At 30.9% G+C, this 17,877-nt stretch overlaps 1 protein-coding gene across 1 annotated transcript in view; it reads left to right on the forward strand.

Moving 5' to 3' along the window:
• The window catches only part of LOC145327676 (immunomodulatory peroxidase-like), a 182,771-nt gene that overhangs the window by 110,279 nt on the left and 54,615 nt on the right, over positions 1-17,877 (forward strand). The gene's annotated exons all lie outside the window — the stretch shown is intronic.

Below are 17,877 nucleotides of genomic sequence, written 5' to 3' on the forward strand. Positions count from 1 at the left end.
AACGAATAAAAAAATTTATGTTTTGAGATTTCTAATATAAAATTTACTTTAAGATAAAAATTTTCTGAAAAAATTGTTCTAGCTTCAAAAATAAGGAAATTAAATCCATTTAACATTTTAATTAACCTTAAAAAGAAAGTTGTTAAATGAAAGGGTGAAGTAAGCAAAAAATGACTTTGTCTCACTTAAAGTCGAAAATGTATTATTTAACAGGGAACATGCACAATTTTTTTTGCCATCTAACTCTAATAGGAGCTGAGATGATATGTGGGGGGGGGGGGGAGCGTTGAACTATTAAGGTCCGGAAATGGGCCTGATTGTTAAGTGTTAGCAACCTTTATTTTTAGGTCCTTTTTTTCTTAAAAACTTCAAACTAATAAAAATATAAAAAAAAACTAACTAATATGTACCATTTCTACTTTGTCGATTTAAATATATGATATGTTATCTTGAATGTATCATTCCAGTTTTGTCTCTATTGAAAGTAGAATGATACATTACTATTATGTCGATATAAATAAGGAAATCAATGTTTATGAATACGCTGATATGTAAACATGAATGTATGATTTCAGTTTCGCCTCTATTAAAAGTAGAATCTTACATTTCAAAAATCGTATCGGCGTTGAAGATATCTTCACCAAGAGAGGGGAAAGTGGAAGGGTAGATTACAGTTTTACAGGGTCAAAACCATAATCATAGATTATGTTTCTGCTTTTATAAAAATGGATTCAACTCCCTAACTGTTATAGGGCTAAAATCTACAAACAATACATAACCTATTTTTACATTGCGCACATTGAAAAGCGATTTAGACCTTCATTTGGGCCACACTAATACCCATACTTGCAAAGTCAAGCAGTTTGGGCTTTTTATCTTTCATACACAGAAAATGAGATAGAAAAAACCGGATGGGGGGGCGTTCAACGCCCCCTCCCCCCCCCCCCCCCCCCGACCTTTAAGGGTTAACAAAGGCACAGTAGGTCAAGAAAATAAAAAAGTAAAAAAAACATTTATATGTTAATTCAACTAGCCCTAACGATCTAAATATAGTAGCTGTTTTTTTGTGAAAAATACCTATGTACAGACAAATGTTGATGAATAAAAATTAAATGAACTAATAGTTATCAAAAAAGAAAACCATGCAAACGAAAATTTGAACTCTAGCTTTAATAGTAGCGATAAAATAGAGCCACAATAAATAAAGTCTCGTTGGGTACGATCTTTAGCTATGTTTTTCTTATTTTGTGGCCAGCTAGATCAATGTGGTATTAGGGGAATTATGTTAAGTTGACACAATAGGGTCCTGATTACTAATTGACTTTGGGACACAGCCCACAGACGGTGACAGAAACCCAGAAGACTGAGAATTTACGCAAGTGTAAAAGTACAAAGACAAATAACCAATAAAATACTTTTTCTAGGCTTTGAAACCGATTAATAATTTCTGGATTAGAACCGGGTCTTAGCCTTACTGAAAAATCATGTATAGTATTGTATTACAGAATAATATTTAGTTACATAATATTTAGTTTTATAAGCTAGGGCATTCGGCCACTATAAACTAACAAAAATTTAATATCTGAGGACAGCTGTCTATAATACAATGCTAATATTAGAAAAAATAATTATGACAACATCGTTAAATGCGAAGCTCTGAAATAAAAGGAAGGACAAACGAACAATAACTCTTGTGGAGTGTCAGAACTTAATAAGCAGAACCTTAATCGTTTAACTGGACGTACAGACTTTCTGGTAACGATTATAAGGTTGATACGCTTTCCAAATCGTGCCTAATTATTATAGAAATCATCATGCGAAGGTTAAAACGATAGGATAATTCTAACATGTATAAATTAACGAAAATAGCTATATGTTACGGACGGGCCAAGCTTAATTAAAGAAAAGCTTCGCTTTTATAACTTATGAATGCTTTAGAAAATATGTACTGTATAAAAACGAGCCCTGAACTAACCACCAATTCCCACAGACAATTCTAATCCCTTAAACGTTTTCCTCCTTAAAGATAATTTTATATAGAATTGTTTTTAGATGTGTAACTTTTCTAATAATTTCTGTTTCTCTCATTTTTTAATTAATCTAAAATGATGCATTCTTCTGAAGTAAAGCTCATAAATACACACAGTTTAGAGTCTTTTTTTCACGGGATTATAATTTATGAAAAATTGATGTATTTTACCTATGATTATACACAAAATAACACTTCTGTAGATTACAAATAGTTCACTGTGGGCTAGAATTGAATCAAGACAAAAGTACGTGCCGAGCCCTGGGACCTATGTATGGTGAAAATAGACATAAAACCATGATGATTCCAGGTAAAACCAAAATATTTCAGCGGGGGCTTTTTGAGAAAATTAGATTTAAAAATTTGAAGTTCAATTTTCACCCCCTAGGAGTTGCCGCATATTCATGACAAGAAAAGCAAATATTATTTATTTTCAATTTTGAACAACTTTGCTTTTATGAAGTCCTTCTTAAAACCTCTCTATACATGATTTATTTTAGGCTGCATTTTCGTGACCTTTGCAAAGCAAGTGATAGAAATGGCCATTTATTAACTCCCTTTAGAAAATGTTTTATGAAGAACTTTATAAAAGCAAAGATGTTCAAAATTTAAAATAAATAGTATTTGCTTTTCTTGTCATGATTATGCGGCAACTCCTAGGGGGTGAAAATTGAACTTGAAATTTTCAAATATAATTTTCTCAAAAAGCCCAAGCTGAAATATTTTGGTTTTACCTGGAATCATCATAGTTTTATGTCTATTTTCACCATACATAGGTCCCAGGACTCGGCACTTACTTTTGTCTTGATTCAATTCTAGCCCACAGTGAGTTGTTTAAATTTTTGGATATTTGACTTACCGAACCAACCAATAAATTTCTATAAAATTCCAAAAGTTGTAAAGGTAACGAATAAGAAAACAAGTTTTTTTTGCCTAAACTTTGTATATTAGTATGTTTTATCTATTTAAAATTCGTGAAATTTTTAGATTTTTTTATATGTTGTCCAAAAAAAATAAAATTTAATTTTGTGCTTAAACTTTTATTTTTCATTTATTCATTATTTATTCCTTGTTTATTTTTATTCAATTTGACTTTAGTATGGCATTTGATTTTAACAATATTTACCTATAAAAATTGAAATAATTAAAATTTTGTTAATACTGAACACAAAATCTAAAATCCTTAGTGCCATCTGTTATAAAGATTCAAACTAAGAAACTCAAGACAATTCTACCATACTTATTTCTAATTAAGATTATAAATCATATTTTCAATAATTTAAAATTTTTAGTGATCAACCGACGATAATTTGATGTATTCCTTCTATAATAATGATCAAAATTAGACATCTGAGGTGGATTCTTAAAATAAATTTGCCCCACTAATCGCTTAGTGGGGCAAAATTGTTTTCGTGAAAAATCCACCAAAATCACATTGAAATCTACAAAAATTAAACAAAATCATAGAAGGGTTATTAAGAATCCACCTCTGTAGATTAAAATTATTGTTAGAAAAGTTTGCACAGCAAGTTGTTAAAGCCTGCGAATGAAAGAACCTGTATATAAAACTTTGGGCAACAGTAAAATTTACAGTCCAATATCCCTTCCCTCCCTCCCTCATATTATGTCAGGATTTATAATTCTTTTCGGGTATAGTCCCTTTCCTAACATCGCACCTTATGGGGCGATTATTCGTATTTTTCACAGTAGCTTTTCTCCTATTTCTAGCACCTTCCGGGCCAATTACCTAACCCTGTGAGGCAATCAACTAACCCAATATACTATAACCTAACCTAAAATAACCTATAAAAAGCCATTTTAAAAATACGACGAATCGCCCCTTATGGGGCGATGTTACGAAAGGGACTATTCCTTTCTTTTCTTGTTGAATTATCGCCATGTGTGGGTGTCAGTTTATTAAAAATGTTGTTAAAGAGAAGGGAAAACAAGGATTAAAACATCCATAACAAAAAAAGCATATATTGTAATACGGACAAGGTGGTTAAGAATGTATTTACTGGGAAAAAAATCATTTCATATTTTCTATTACGACTGGGAGACCTAAAAACAAAAGAAAGGTCAGCCGTCTTTCTTGAATAGAAGCCGTGGAAATCACATTTACCACAGAGCGTTACTGATGGATAGACGGAAGTACAAAGTGAATAATGGAGTAGCTTCGCTACTAAAAAAAACAAGCCTTGTAGAAAAAAATAATTTACGTTGTATTATGACATTCAGACGGACAGACATAAAGACAGTAATTATATAGTAGCTGCACAACCAAAAAAAAAGTTTTATACTGATTGCCTATTAAGATCTCGGTAATCACATAACTGATTGAGTTCTCTAATTAAGGGATTCTTTACATAGGCTTTTATAAAGTTTCATCTCTTTCTTCTTGAAATAAACAGACCTTAACAAAAGCTCAGCTCCTAATACACAATGTTACTTGTATCAAATATTAGATTATTTCTTAAAATCTGGGCCAAATTTGATTAAAATGAACTAATTTGAAAGAATTACCAAGTAAGGTTTCGCCCATAATATTTAAATCTTTCTTGAAATTAAGTAATTTTTCTTTAAAGTAGCGCAGCTACTCTGTTTTATCCTACTACCATTAAAAATTGTAATTATGACAAATGGATGTAAAATATACGTGGATATTATTACAGGGTATATAAGCTTACTAACATGGAACTCATCTGTTGATCAGCTCGTTCATCCTTTAAGAGGGAAGGGGTTTCGTTATTTTAGCCCTCTGCAAGTTACAATATTTTAGAGAACTTGAAAATCTGGTGTAAGTAATAATATATCCATTGCTAACTATTACTTTGATGTGCTTTACTAGTTGCTTCGCCCCTTCTCTTTAGAGGATGTCACACTAATAAGAAAAGTAGCCTAATACCATTGGGTTACAATCGTAAGCATCATCCGGACGGACAGACGGACATACATTGTTCTACTTTGTTAAGGCTGTCCTTCTTATGGACATAATTTTTCTTGTTACTAATTTAATATTCAATGAAACCTTCTTAAGAATAGAAATTTTCTTTTCTCTGAAATAATCCTGATTTTAAACGAAAGAGGATGTACGTTTGTTTGTTTGAATTTCAAGATCTCGCAAAAGGTTTGCCTATTGGGTGAAGTCTCATTCGTTGATTAAACTACAGAAGAGGTAATTTTGTTTATCATCATTGGAAATGTACATCAAATTATCGTCCATTGTCTTATCCCTTAAGAACATAAGACAAACGAACATGTCTGAATATATAGAGTAGATGTGCCATTAAAAGGTTATAATCAAAAGATTAACTTAAAATTCAAATAAGAATAAGGAGCTCAAAGAGTGTTAATTCAATTTAGTAATTATTAAAAGCGAAGCGTCCGAGACGTATAGCTGTTTTCGTTAATTTAGGCATATTAGAATTGTCCTATCGATTTCAAACATTGCATGATGATTCCCGGTACGATTTAGAAAACGTAGCAACTCCATAATTGTTACCGGAATGTCCGTACGTCCATTTTCAAAATGTGGATTTTTCCCTTTCAACAACTAATTTTTAAATGATCTATTATCCGATTGATCTCAATAATCAAGTCAATATGTAAGTATGTTCTTAAACATTGTCCTGCATCAAGCAATTTTTCAACAAATTTACTTACAATGTTGCTTCGACTTTTATACATTTATATTCTGATTATTGAGTTCTGACTCTATACAAGTGTTAATGGCCGTTTGTCCTACCGCTTCAGTGCTTCGCTTTTATGGATGTTGTCATCCTTGTTTTGTTACTTTGTAGCGAGATTCTTTTATACAAAATTGGGGAAACTTCGCCAAATATTATCTAAGGTCTTATATAAATTCAATCAGTACTTCTTCAGTTAAAATTGTTCGTGAAAAAGTTTGAAAACTGCCAGTTTGAGCAAAAGGATGAAAGTTAAATAAATAGTCTCCTAAGTTTCGAATGCAACGAATGATAAAACATGATTTAAAGTCCAATAACCCCTCCCTCCCTGCATTTAAAGTATTAATTTGCTGTATTAAGACAACACCTCTGAGCAACGTCGTAAGAATTGAGATTAAATTTCAATTTAGTTTGAATTGAAAGCCTATTCTATTCTAGTCTTAAAGATATTTTAACTTTCTTCAAAATGAGGGTTACTCTACTCTATTTTATAGTATGAAAATATTTTGAATATCTATTTCAACGGAAAAAATCTTTTAAACATATTTAAGAAATCGTCCAAAAATTTTTTTTTTAATATCTTTTCTTTTAATCGGTTTCTTGGTAGGTCTGTCTGTAAGGCAATAAAAAGTTATTAAAGTACAATTTCAAATTAACTTAAATAAAATTCAAAAAGAATTATAACCCAAAGGATCGATAACAAAATAGTAATTTAACAAGGATGTAAACATGTATAAAGTTCAAAATTCAACCAAACATTACTAACACTTGGTGAGTGAAGAAAGTCGCTCAAAAAATAATTCTGATGCCATAAAAGTGAGGGATGGGGAGAGGAGGAGTGGGAAAGAAAATCCCTATAAAAGAGATGGATTATCCCTCATTTTTATGACGTCACATGCTGATTTTTTAAGTGACTTTCACACTTAGAAATTGAACTTGTACCTCGTCGTCCTTGTAATTATTATTCCAAAAAGCATAAGTATATCTAAAGAAAATAAAAGTTCAGCATGTCTGTTGAGAGTTTTTATGGCAAAAAAGCATAGGCAAATTGAAAAAAAAACTGTGTAACAGCAAAATAGAAAAAAATGTAGTAAAGAATGCAATTATTTTCACAAAGTACAGTTGAAAAGATAAAAACATTCTAAGTATGGCTTCGAAACCGTTTTATGTTGGTTATTTTCTAAATAAATCATGTCGCTGACTGCAAGATTAAAAATAATTGTCAGCCCCCCAACTGCTTAATGCATAAATGTTTATTAATATTATGTAAATACACTAAACAATTGTATAATATGTAATATGTGTAACAGAGGTCATACAAAATTGGTAATTTAGGCATGCTATAATGATTTTTTAACTTATTTTATAAGATAAAATTATCCTACTCATCTGATTTTTGTAATTAAAATAAAAAAATAAAATAGATTAAAACCAGTTTTGTTAGAGCGGGCCATAGGCCCCTCGGGTTAATAGAGGGTAAAAATGGTAATATTTTTATATATTCGTGAAAAAAGGTCTGTAATACGATGCTATATATGATTTTTCAGTATGGCTGTGAAACGGCTCTAATCCAGCGGATATTTCTCCTAATCTGCAAAATGTATATAAACACCCTTTTATATATATTGACTGTATTACCTAATTATAGAATCATTTATATGCAATGCAGTTAGCTAATCAATTCATTAGGCTTACTTATGCCAAGTAGATACTACAGATAGAGAGATAGATAGATAAACAATTGATATGATTGATAGATAGACGATTAGAGGGATAGATATACGTTTCAATGAATAGACAGATAGATAGATATACGATTTAATGGATAGATAGATGATTTAATGGATAGATAGATGATCTAATGAAAAGATATATGATCTTATGTATAGATAGACGATCTAATGGATAGATAGATGATTTTATGGATAGATAGATGATTTTATGGATAGATAGACGATCTAATGGATAGATAGATGATTATATGATAGATAGATGATTATATAATAGATAGATTATTTCATGGATAGATAGATGATCTAATGGATAGATAGATGATTATAAGATAGATAGATGATTATATAATAGATAAATGATTTAATGGATAGATAGATTATTTAATGGATAGATAGATGATCTAATGGATAGATAGATGATTTAAAGGATATATTCATATATGATCTAATGAATAGATAGATGATCTTATGGATAGTTAGACGATATAATTGATAAATAGACGATTTAATGGATAGATAGATGATTTAATGGATAGATAGATGTTCTAATGAAAAGATAGATGATCTTATGGATAGATAGACGATCTAATGGATATATAGACGATCTAATGGATATATAGACGATTTAATGGATAGATAGATGATTTAATAAATAGATATATGATCTAATGAATAGATAAATGATCTTATGAATAGATAGACGATCTAATCTAAATTTATGAAATCTCTATACTAGGCTAGTAGCTTAAAGGACAATTCTATATTTAATACTAGATCAGAGCTATCCGTCGCTGACAGCAAGACTGACATACTGGCCCTAAATTGCAGAAAATCTTCACTTTTAAAATGCGCAATCTCCCTTATATGTGAAAAAGTGAACATCGTCAAAATAAATTTATGATCAAACTTTTGTTTTTCCCAGAGAGATAGGAAAGGGTCGGTTGATTGGTCGGTCTTAGATCATTCAGTGAGAGGCAAGGACAATAATAATGTCCGTAAGTATTGCAGCAATAAACCGAAAAAGGATAATTGATTCGGAAAAAAATATTATTACACTGTATTAGAAAGCATGAAAATTAATGTAATATCCTTAAATGAAGGATGTCTCTCTGTGTGCGTGTCTGTTTGTAACAAAGGATCTCGCTAACCGCTGAACCGATTTCATTTTCTTTTAAAGTGTGGCTTCCCATAGGTCTTTGGAAGGTTTAGAAAATCGCCTCTAGAAAAAATGACCCACCAAAAAAAGATGCCTGTAATGTATATCTTTATATATTATTAGGATTTGTTGATTGCATCTGAATAAGATGTAGATAAATATAGAACCAATTGAGTTCTCCATTTTGAGGAAACTACACATAGGTCATTGGATGATTATATGGGCTATTTTATTTTCAGATTCAAGTCTTGGTGTGGTTTAAGGCTTTGAGCCAATTTCACCAGCGGATATGAATCTGTTTTAATGTCCTACTGCAAAACAAATTATTCAAGCCATAGACAAAATACAAATCATTCCCCGGAAATTCGGGAATATAATTTTTTCAACTATTGACCTATCCCCTGACCCTCCCTATATGTGTTTTCTCATTACCCATAAATAAGAAGTTATAATCTCGGTGTCCTAAATGGTTAGAAATCAATACCGCATAATGTCTTCTTTGTTTCTTTAAGTCAAAATCTTAAGCAATAAGATAATGGACTATTAATTAATGGATAAATATCTGTCCTACAAAGTATAACGATGTCTGTCTGTATGTTTTCCCGCCTGGTTGTCTGTCTGTCAGTCTGTCCGTCTGTCCATCTGTCTGTATGTCTGTTTTTCCGCCTGATTGTCTGTCTGTTAGTCTGTCTGTCTGTCTGTCTGTCCGTCTGCCTATCAGTCTGTCTGTCTGTCTATCTGTCTGTCTGTCTGTCTGTCAATGAATACTAAAATAAGAATCATAATTATAATACCAGTTTTCGTCCCCTCGGTCCTAACAAATCAGGTTTAAATCTTTTTATTTTATATATCCACGTAGTAAAGCTGTCGACGATAGTAAAATGTAATAAATAAATATTACAGTTATGATATTATGGCGGAAACTATGGCACATAGTAATCCTGGTGTCCTTAATACGACGTCCTTACAAAAATGTCATGAAATATTATATTAGATTTATTATTCCTGCGTACATACAAGAACAACATAAAATGAATTAAATGAGTATTATATACATTTATATATACAGTCAAATTTTATTGATATGGTTATTCTATATGACAATTTTCTTTTAAATGTGAATTTCCTAGAAGGTAGGAATTATGCCGTAATGTGTATCCACACATTGTTTTCATACAGGCCATATAAGTAAGAGAAAAAAATAATAAATGAACGATATATAGAAATAGGACATACAAGTCTCACACTGTTATTGACTATTAAAAAATTCTACATTATGTAGAAACACTTACTACATTTATAGCTTTTCAAAACGACCACAAACTTTTTTAACAAAAACAAGAACATGTGTGTCCATATAAAACGAAGAACAATTTATTTTGAAATTTTAACATTGAATGTAATCTTACTTTTTATAGCGAAGATACTCTAAAATGTCCCTTAGTCCATGTGGCTGTCCGTCCATCCGTTTTATTATGGAATCATAATGTAATTTAAACCCTTTATGAAAATTTCTGGTGCAATAAGGTATAGTCTAAAAAGTATTGTAATTTTATAACGATCAGTAAAAAGTACTATAAGCAAAGTCTTATAATAAGTTATAGCTATTTAATAATATAGCATCCTGTACTTTACGCAATTTAACATCAATCATAGACGTTAAAACATTGTTAAAGGGTTATTTTTAAAGAAATTTTCTAGGCTTACAATTTACATAGATATAAAGATATTTGTATTATGGATACTTTATTACTTGGATCTTCCACCAGATTTTCAAGTTTTACGTGCAGCGGGCTAAAATAACGATTTTCCCCTTTTTATCTATCCCCTCCCTACCTATTGAATGAACGAACTGACTAATAAACGAGTTCCATGTTAGCAAACTAAATTGACGACAATTATTCCACTGCCATAATATGTACCCATCCATTTTTGTATGTCTCAGGATTTTTTTTAGGATTTGGCCAATTGTAATTCTGTTTGTTTGTCCTTTTTTTTGAGGGGGGGAGGGAGCTAAATTTTAAATTACATGGATGCTACACAAATTTCCAATCAAGCAAACAATAGGACCTACTAATTTTTGGTGCTTTTCCTCAAAATGCCTATCGAGTACTCAACCCCCCATCTTTTTAATAAAATTCAAAATATGAGGGGATGATTTTCTTCTTTGACTAACCCCTGGGTAATGGCGTCCGATATAACCTAACCTTACCTGTCATAAAGTAATAGACAAACCATAAAAAAACTAAAGACCATCTTTAAATTTATTTATTTTTGAAGTGGGGGGGATTTCTGTGATTAAGAAGTAATATGAGAAAATACGCCTAATTTTCTTAGTTTTTTTAGTAATTGGTTCCAAACAAATAAACCAAATTACTTTCATTTCCTGGACAATGGATAGTATATTTAAGAGAAAAAAAGTTAAGATAATTGGTGATAAATAATAATAACCATAGATTTGAACACTGCTAGTTAGAATGAATCAACCTATTAAAACGTCTTAAGTATTATACAAATTAAAGAACATATTTGTAAAACATTAGATACAAGTATATTACAGTATTAATTCAATTAGAGTTCTACACAAATAAGATTTGATCCACTATTTTGACCTAACATAGGCGGTAGGCCTAAACTTCACCGTCCAATGTCCCCTCAACCTTCCAAGGCAAACCTAACCTCGATATATTAAACCAAACCTAACCTATTTAATACATTTTTTAATGAATGCATGTAATAACACATATGTAAAAATATTATAAGTTTGTAATTAAATACAAAGATAGAGAAATATATATAATTACTTAGTTTATAGTTGTCTTGAAATTTGAACTCATTGTATCATTTGTGTAGGGTAACTGTTTATTCAAAGAGTAATTAAAAATAGAGTAGAATCATGTATTTAAAAAGGAATATTTTATATTCTGCTTCGATTTTTGATAGCTTTTAGGTGAGGGATGTCACTAAAATAGCCTAAAACAATCTCAAGACTTATTTTTAAGACTCTTTAGAAAATATTACCTGTATGATATGTATGAAGCTTACCTAAAATGTCAAATTTGAGTTCAGTGATCCATGATCAAAAGAGATAATATAAAGAATGATATATTAATTTACATTCCTGTCTCTGAGTTAAACAAAATTATTCCTCTCTTTAATACTGCCAGTTCATACCAATTAATAGAAAAATGAAAAGTCTCAATTTCTTTTAACAATAAATAAGATCTTTTAAATCCTAATATTTGGATACAATTGATTTAATGTTCAATATCCCATCCCTTCCTGAATTTTCTGATCTGATCTAACCATAAAAAAAAAGTTTTCATCAAAATAATCTTTAAAAAGTGTAGCCTATGTCTGTAAACATGAAAGCAGGACCTGTCCATTAATCAAAATTTGTTCATTCTAACTTTAGTTGTCTATATATCATCTACCCTTCTACCCCACCTCTTCCAAAACTTGGGAATGCAAATTACATGTAAAACTTTATCCCGCTTCTAAAATTAATCTAAACTCAAACCCTATGTCTCCCCCCCACACACTAATTTATTTTAATTTTTCATGTATTTAATTTCATTTTTATTTACATACATTTCATTTGAATGGAATAGTGTAGTTTATAGGGTTGTTTATTGCTCTTCTCCTTCTAATTAAAAGATAATGTAGAAAAAGTTATTAAGTAACACATTTTTTGCCAACAAGAACTACTTGTTCATTAGTAGCTCAGTCTTAGTGTCTGTAGAAAGGTATACTTATCTGGTTATTGATATTATTATAAAATTTCAGGCTAGACATAAAGACTTTCTAGTATCATTATTTATTAGATATTTATCCTTTTTCAAATAAAATATCTTTCCAGTTATTTATAGTTGTATTATAGACAGCTTTCTAAAAATAAAATAAAAACATAAGGTTTTGATTTTATGACTTTTATCTCATTATTCATGGAAAATTGCCTGTAATAAAATGATGTAAATGACTTTCAGTTGGCTAAGAATTGGTTCGAATCAAGCAGATATTTATCAGATTTGAAGCCATACTGGAAAAATTGTTGAAACCTAAATATTGTTCTTCTATTATTATAATTTATTATATCATACAATTCTGTAACTTTCTTCTATTTAACACTTGATCATATTTTTGTATCATTAATTTTAGGAAGCAAGCAATGCAGTAGAAGTAACACTGTAAAAATCAAACTTAAGGTAAAATATCTAATTTATATTTATTTTCTTTTTCAACAAGGATAGTATTGCTATGCTGTATAGAGCTTTTACTTAATAATTGGTATATGTCTAAACATCAAAAAACCTATGTGCTGTTTTTTTTCTACACATAAAATCACTAAACATACTAAACAATAAAATTGTTTCAGTAACTATTTTCTTTTGATCAGTGCATCTACTTTTAGTATAGCTTATCTTATAACTAAAGTTTACACAAAGATATAACAGGATTGCATTAAAGTTAACATTCAAACTGGTACACATACTTTTGCAATCATTTAAGCACATTAACTTACATTTCTTAAATTTTTCAGTTTCAAGGACTATTTTCTGCAGTGTACAAGCTAGATTATATTGATTAAGGAGAAGATGGATAAAAAAAACTGCGCACAAACAACTTTTTACACAAAATTTAGACTTCCTTGAGTGATTAAAAAGCTGAGCAAAAACAGAAACTTGGTGTAGAAGAGTTTTAACTACACATTGGAATACAAAGATAGAAGATTTCCCATTGTTTTGGTGTTATTAATCATTTGAGACTTCTTTCATATTTTCTTTGTTCTAAGTAATTGGTGAAGATAAAATTTATAAGTGCAAAAGATAGATGTAAAATACTTTCCTTGCGTTTGAAAAAAAAATGTTTTTGAAATCTAAATTTTAAAATGTTTTGTGAGAAATATAAGGGGTAATTTTTAATTTGTGTCTAAAAAAGATAAAATATTTGTAATAATAATTTTTTTAGAGATACTTTTAATTTAATTTCTAAAAATGGCCCTACCCCCCCCCCCCTTACAAAACTATGACTCTGGCTGAGTTCAATGATTATGTTAAAAACTATGGGGCCAAGTGCCCGCAGCTAGGCATACTAGGGGGCCAAGCAATATGGCTAGGTAGGCCAGAGGGTTGGGTGCTGAGGCCAAAGATAAAGTTTTGTTGGGGGAAGGGTTACTCAAATTTTTAAAATTCATAAGAGGATAATACCGAAAATTTGAAGCACCATTCCTTGATGGAATAGCACATAAGCTTTGTAGGCAAATTTTCCAATATTGTCCTTTGTCTCAATAGTTTGCCACACAAAGTCAAATTAAACTACAAACAATTAAAGAGAGGGCATTGATATTAAATCTGTTGAAAATATCTATCCAAATGTTATACAGAATATATACAACAAAAAAGCCATATTATATAGTATGTGTGTAATTACATTTAAAATGCTTTTTCTAGGGCAGGTTTTAAACTTTTTAGCAAGGGATAAACCAAAATATGATGCCCCAAAAATATGCTTTTGTTTGTAAAAAAGAAAACATATTGTACAACAAAATCCAAAGAAGCAAGTATTTTTTCCTGCAACTTCATAAAACTAAGAATAGGTTAATCAAAAGCATGTATGAGGTATAGTCAACAAGCAAAACAAATATAGATAATATTTGTGGGACAGATAAAAAGGTTGTCTTTACATTCAAGCTTTGCCCCCCAAAATTAAATAAAAATTGCTAAATTTACCAGATATTTTTTCAAACTGATTCAGGTTTTTGGTTAGAGCTGATTAAAGTTTGCTTAAAGAGTGATTAACAAGTGCTTTACCCTTTTCCTACCAAATCTATAGTTTAAAATTTTATCTATAAAGAATAGTTTTCTCTACACATAATTACTCTATGTTTAAAGCAAAATCTAACAGGGAAGAAATGGACAATTAAATTAAATTAATCTACAATCCTTTAATCTCCTTGTATTAACTTGCTGCCTTTGAATAATTTTCTAATTAATAATTGTATTGTAGATTAAATAAACACCTATTGCCCTATCCCTGAATCCCTGAGAATCTACTAACTTTTATCTTTATTGCTTGCCAAAGTTGAGGAGAGGCTAATTTGAATTTAAAGTAGTGACATGTCTACCATTTCATCATACATATTAATATCATAAATATTTTATACTTAAACATTAATAATTTTAAAATATTATTTTTAAAAGCAAAGCTTTTCTATAATTAGGGTCCGTCAGTCCGTAACGATTAGCTCTTTTCGTTAATTTAGGCATGTTAGAATTGTCCTATCGATTTCCAACTTTGCATAGGGATTTCTGCAGTAGCTAGGTATGATTTAGAAAGTGTAGCTACTCTACAATCGTTACCAGAATGTCCGTACGTCCATTTTTTATAACTTTTTTAACATCAAATTTTTATGTAATAAAATTATCCAATTGGTCTGATTTTTTAAACATGTTGATTTTAACAACACATTTTTAAGTGATCTAATAATCCTTTTGATCTGATTTTGGGCATACTGATTCCTAAGACAACAAAGTAAGACGTTATAAGCGGAGCATCTCTATAATCAAGTCCTAAAATTGTAAGTATGTCCTTAAACATTTTCATGTATTTAAGCAGTTTGTCAACAAATTTACTTAAATTTTTTTATGACTTTTTACATTTTTATTCTGATTATTCAGTTCTGACACTCTACAAGTGTTACTGTTCGTTTGTCCTACCATTTCAGAGCTTCGCTTTTATGGATGTTGTCATTCTTATTGTGATAATCAATAGGTCCTAAAAGACTAGAGTTGCATCTGTATTAATATTGTATAGTATACCAGGAAAAAATGTGACATTGGGCTGTTTATTACACTAGTCCTCAAAGTTGTATAATAAAGGTTTCTTATTTGGTAACTTAACAACTTTGGGGACTTTCATTGAGATTGGATTAGTTGGTTCATTACTAGAGGAGAAATGGTTGAATAACTGTATCTCCTTATCGCAATGGCCCTGTACCGACTCTCAATTGGGTCTGTGAAAATCAACCAAGGATGTCGGAAATATTAAGACAGCTAAGTAGCAGAAAACAATTTGTTAGCAGACGAAAAAGGTCATTGGAAGTTATATGTATATACATCTATACTATAAATATGTTGGTTCATTAAGTTGAGTGTCCAAACATTACAACCATTAATTGTAATCTATAGAAGGAGTATTTTTGTGCATCATTATTGGGGATGTACAACCATTTATTGGCCATTATCTTATCCTTTTAGATCCCTATTAGTATATATACATACATACATTTTTTTTAACATTTTATACTTTCCAAACTTCATGCTTATGAAAAAATTTTGCAAGAAAAATTAATATGCAACATCTTACATGATTAGGTTAAATTTTGCTAGGCCAAATCAAAGATTCTACGCTGTTTCCCTCATATCGAATGTGGACCACAAACGTATTTTTGATGGTTATTTTAGGTTTGGCTAGGTAAAGGATAGAGGAGTCCTATAGGCAAATTATAGTACATACCTCGTTGAGATAGGTTTACAGAGAATTCTTAAATATGTTTTTATAAAAAATTTTAAGTTTTGGGGGGTGAGGGAAAGGTTTGAATGAGAGTACAAACTTTGAAACTATAGGCTGATTTAAAAATTAACCATCTGTGGTGACAAAGCCCATATTGTCCTGTAGTGACGTCATAAATTTCGTGAAAGGGAAAGGAGAACCTCAATTTTCCCATCTCCTTTTAAGAGATTTTCTTCCCCCCCTTCCCTTCTCCTGTCCCGAAATTTATGACGCCACAACAAGACAATATGGCGGAGATGGATATTATTCGGAATTGATGGAACACCTTAAAATTTATGCTTTGACTTTGCAACAGTGACTGCACAGTAACTTTCATAAGATGAAGGGATCTTAACGGATAAGACAATAAATGATAAACAGATGTACATCCCCAATGATGTAGGTATAAAATTATTGGTTTTGAGCCAACGAATAAGAAAATATGGTTTTAAAACTTTGGATACCAGTGTAATATACAGTCCAATGTCCCCTTCCTTTCTAACTTAGGATGGGGGAGGTGGTCAGAATCCCTAAAGACTATATGACATTCAAATTTTATAATACACAAGACAAAGCCCCTAGAGACTAAGGGTATATCCATAAGTTATCAATAATACAAAGTAGTACGATGTCTGTCTGTCTGTCTGTCTGTCTGTCCGTACGTCCGTCTGAAGCTTAAGATCTCGGTAACCACTGAACCGATCGGATTCTACTCTTGAGGGTATATACCTATTGGTCCTGTGGTGGTTTTCAGCTATTTTCTTGGGGGGTGGGACATCCCTAAACCCCCCAAAAACAAAAAAATTCCCCCCTTATTTTTTATTTTGCTCTGGTACAGGCTGCCGCAGGCTGCCCTTTATTATTTTTATTCCAGCCTTTATTTTGAATGAAATAATAGCAACATTCTCTCACTAAAAACAAATAATATTAATTTTTTTATCACCTCTTGGAGCAAAGTCAAAAAAAAACATTAAGATTATCAACCGTAAAATGTAAAGTAGTAAGGTTTTTTCCATCTGAAGCTGGGGTGGTTTTAGGCTATTTACCTGAATTAGCCCTTCCTGCTGGGAGTGCAGCTAACAGTCTCAATATAGATAGACAGAAAGATATATAGACATAAAAGGATAGACATGTAGATAGATAGATACCAATACTGATGAATTGGTAATAGATAGATAGATAGATTTGAATACCAAGAAGGAAATCATTAATTCAATTCAATTTCAAGTTTTCAAATTGGAAAAAGATTAAAATCAGATGGAAATTGTGTGTAAGAGAGAACGTGAGAGAGATAGAGAGAGAGAGAGAGAGAGAGAGAGAGAGAGAGAGAGAGAGAGAGAGAGAGAGAGAGAGAGAGAGAGAGAGAGAGAGAGAGAGAGAGAGAGAGAGAGAGAGAGAGAGAGAGAGAGAGAAAGAATTGGAAATTCATTTCAATAAAACTGTTCAATTTGGTGTTTACACAAAATTACATATATTTTTTTCAGATAAGTATCTCTTGAATTTTAGACAGTTGGTTGGTCACGGTCATGTTATATTAGGTTACGTAGACTGCATAGTAGCCCTGCATAGATCAGCCATCGCCGGGTAAGGACTTCACGCAGAGGGTAGACCCATAATGACCCCTCTCGCATATTTTCAATGAATAATAAATATTATTCAGGGTGTTTTAGCGCTCTATAGGCCCTTTGGGGGAAAGCACTATTTTTTTAATATGGCACATTG

The sequence above is a fragment of the Acartia tonsa genome, chromosome 9 (assembly GCF_053477335.1).
Source record: "Acartia tonsa isolate MP-2025a chromosome 9, ASM5347733v1, whole genome shotgun sequence".
In the NCBI taxonomy this organism is placed as follows: domain Eukaryota; kingdom Metazoa; phylum Arthropoda; class Copepoda; order Calanoida; family Acartiidae; genus Acartia; species Acartia tonsa.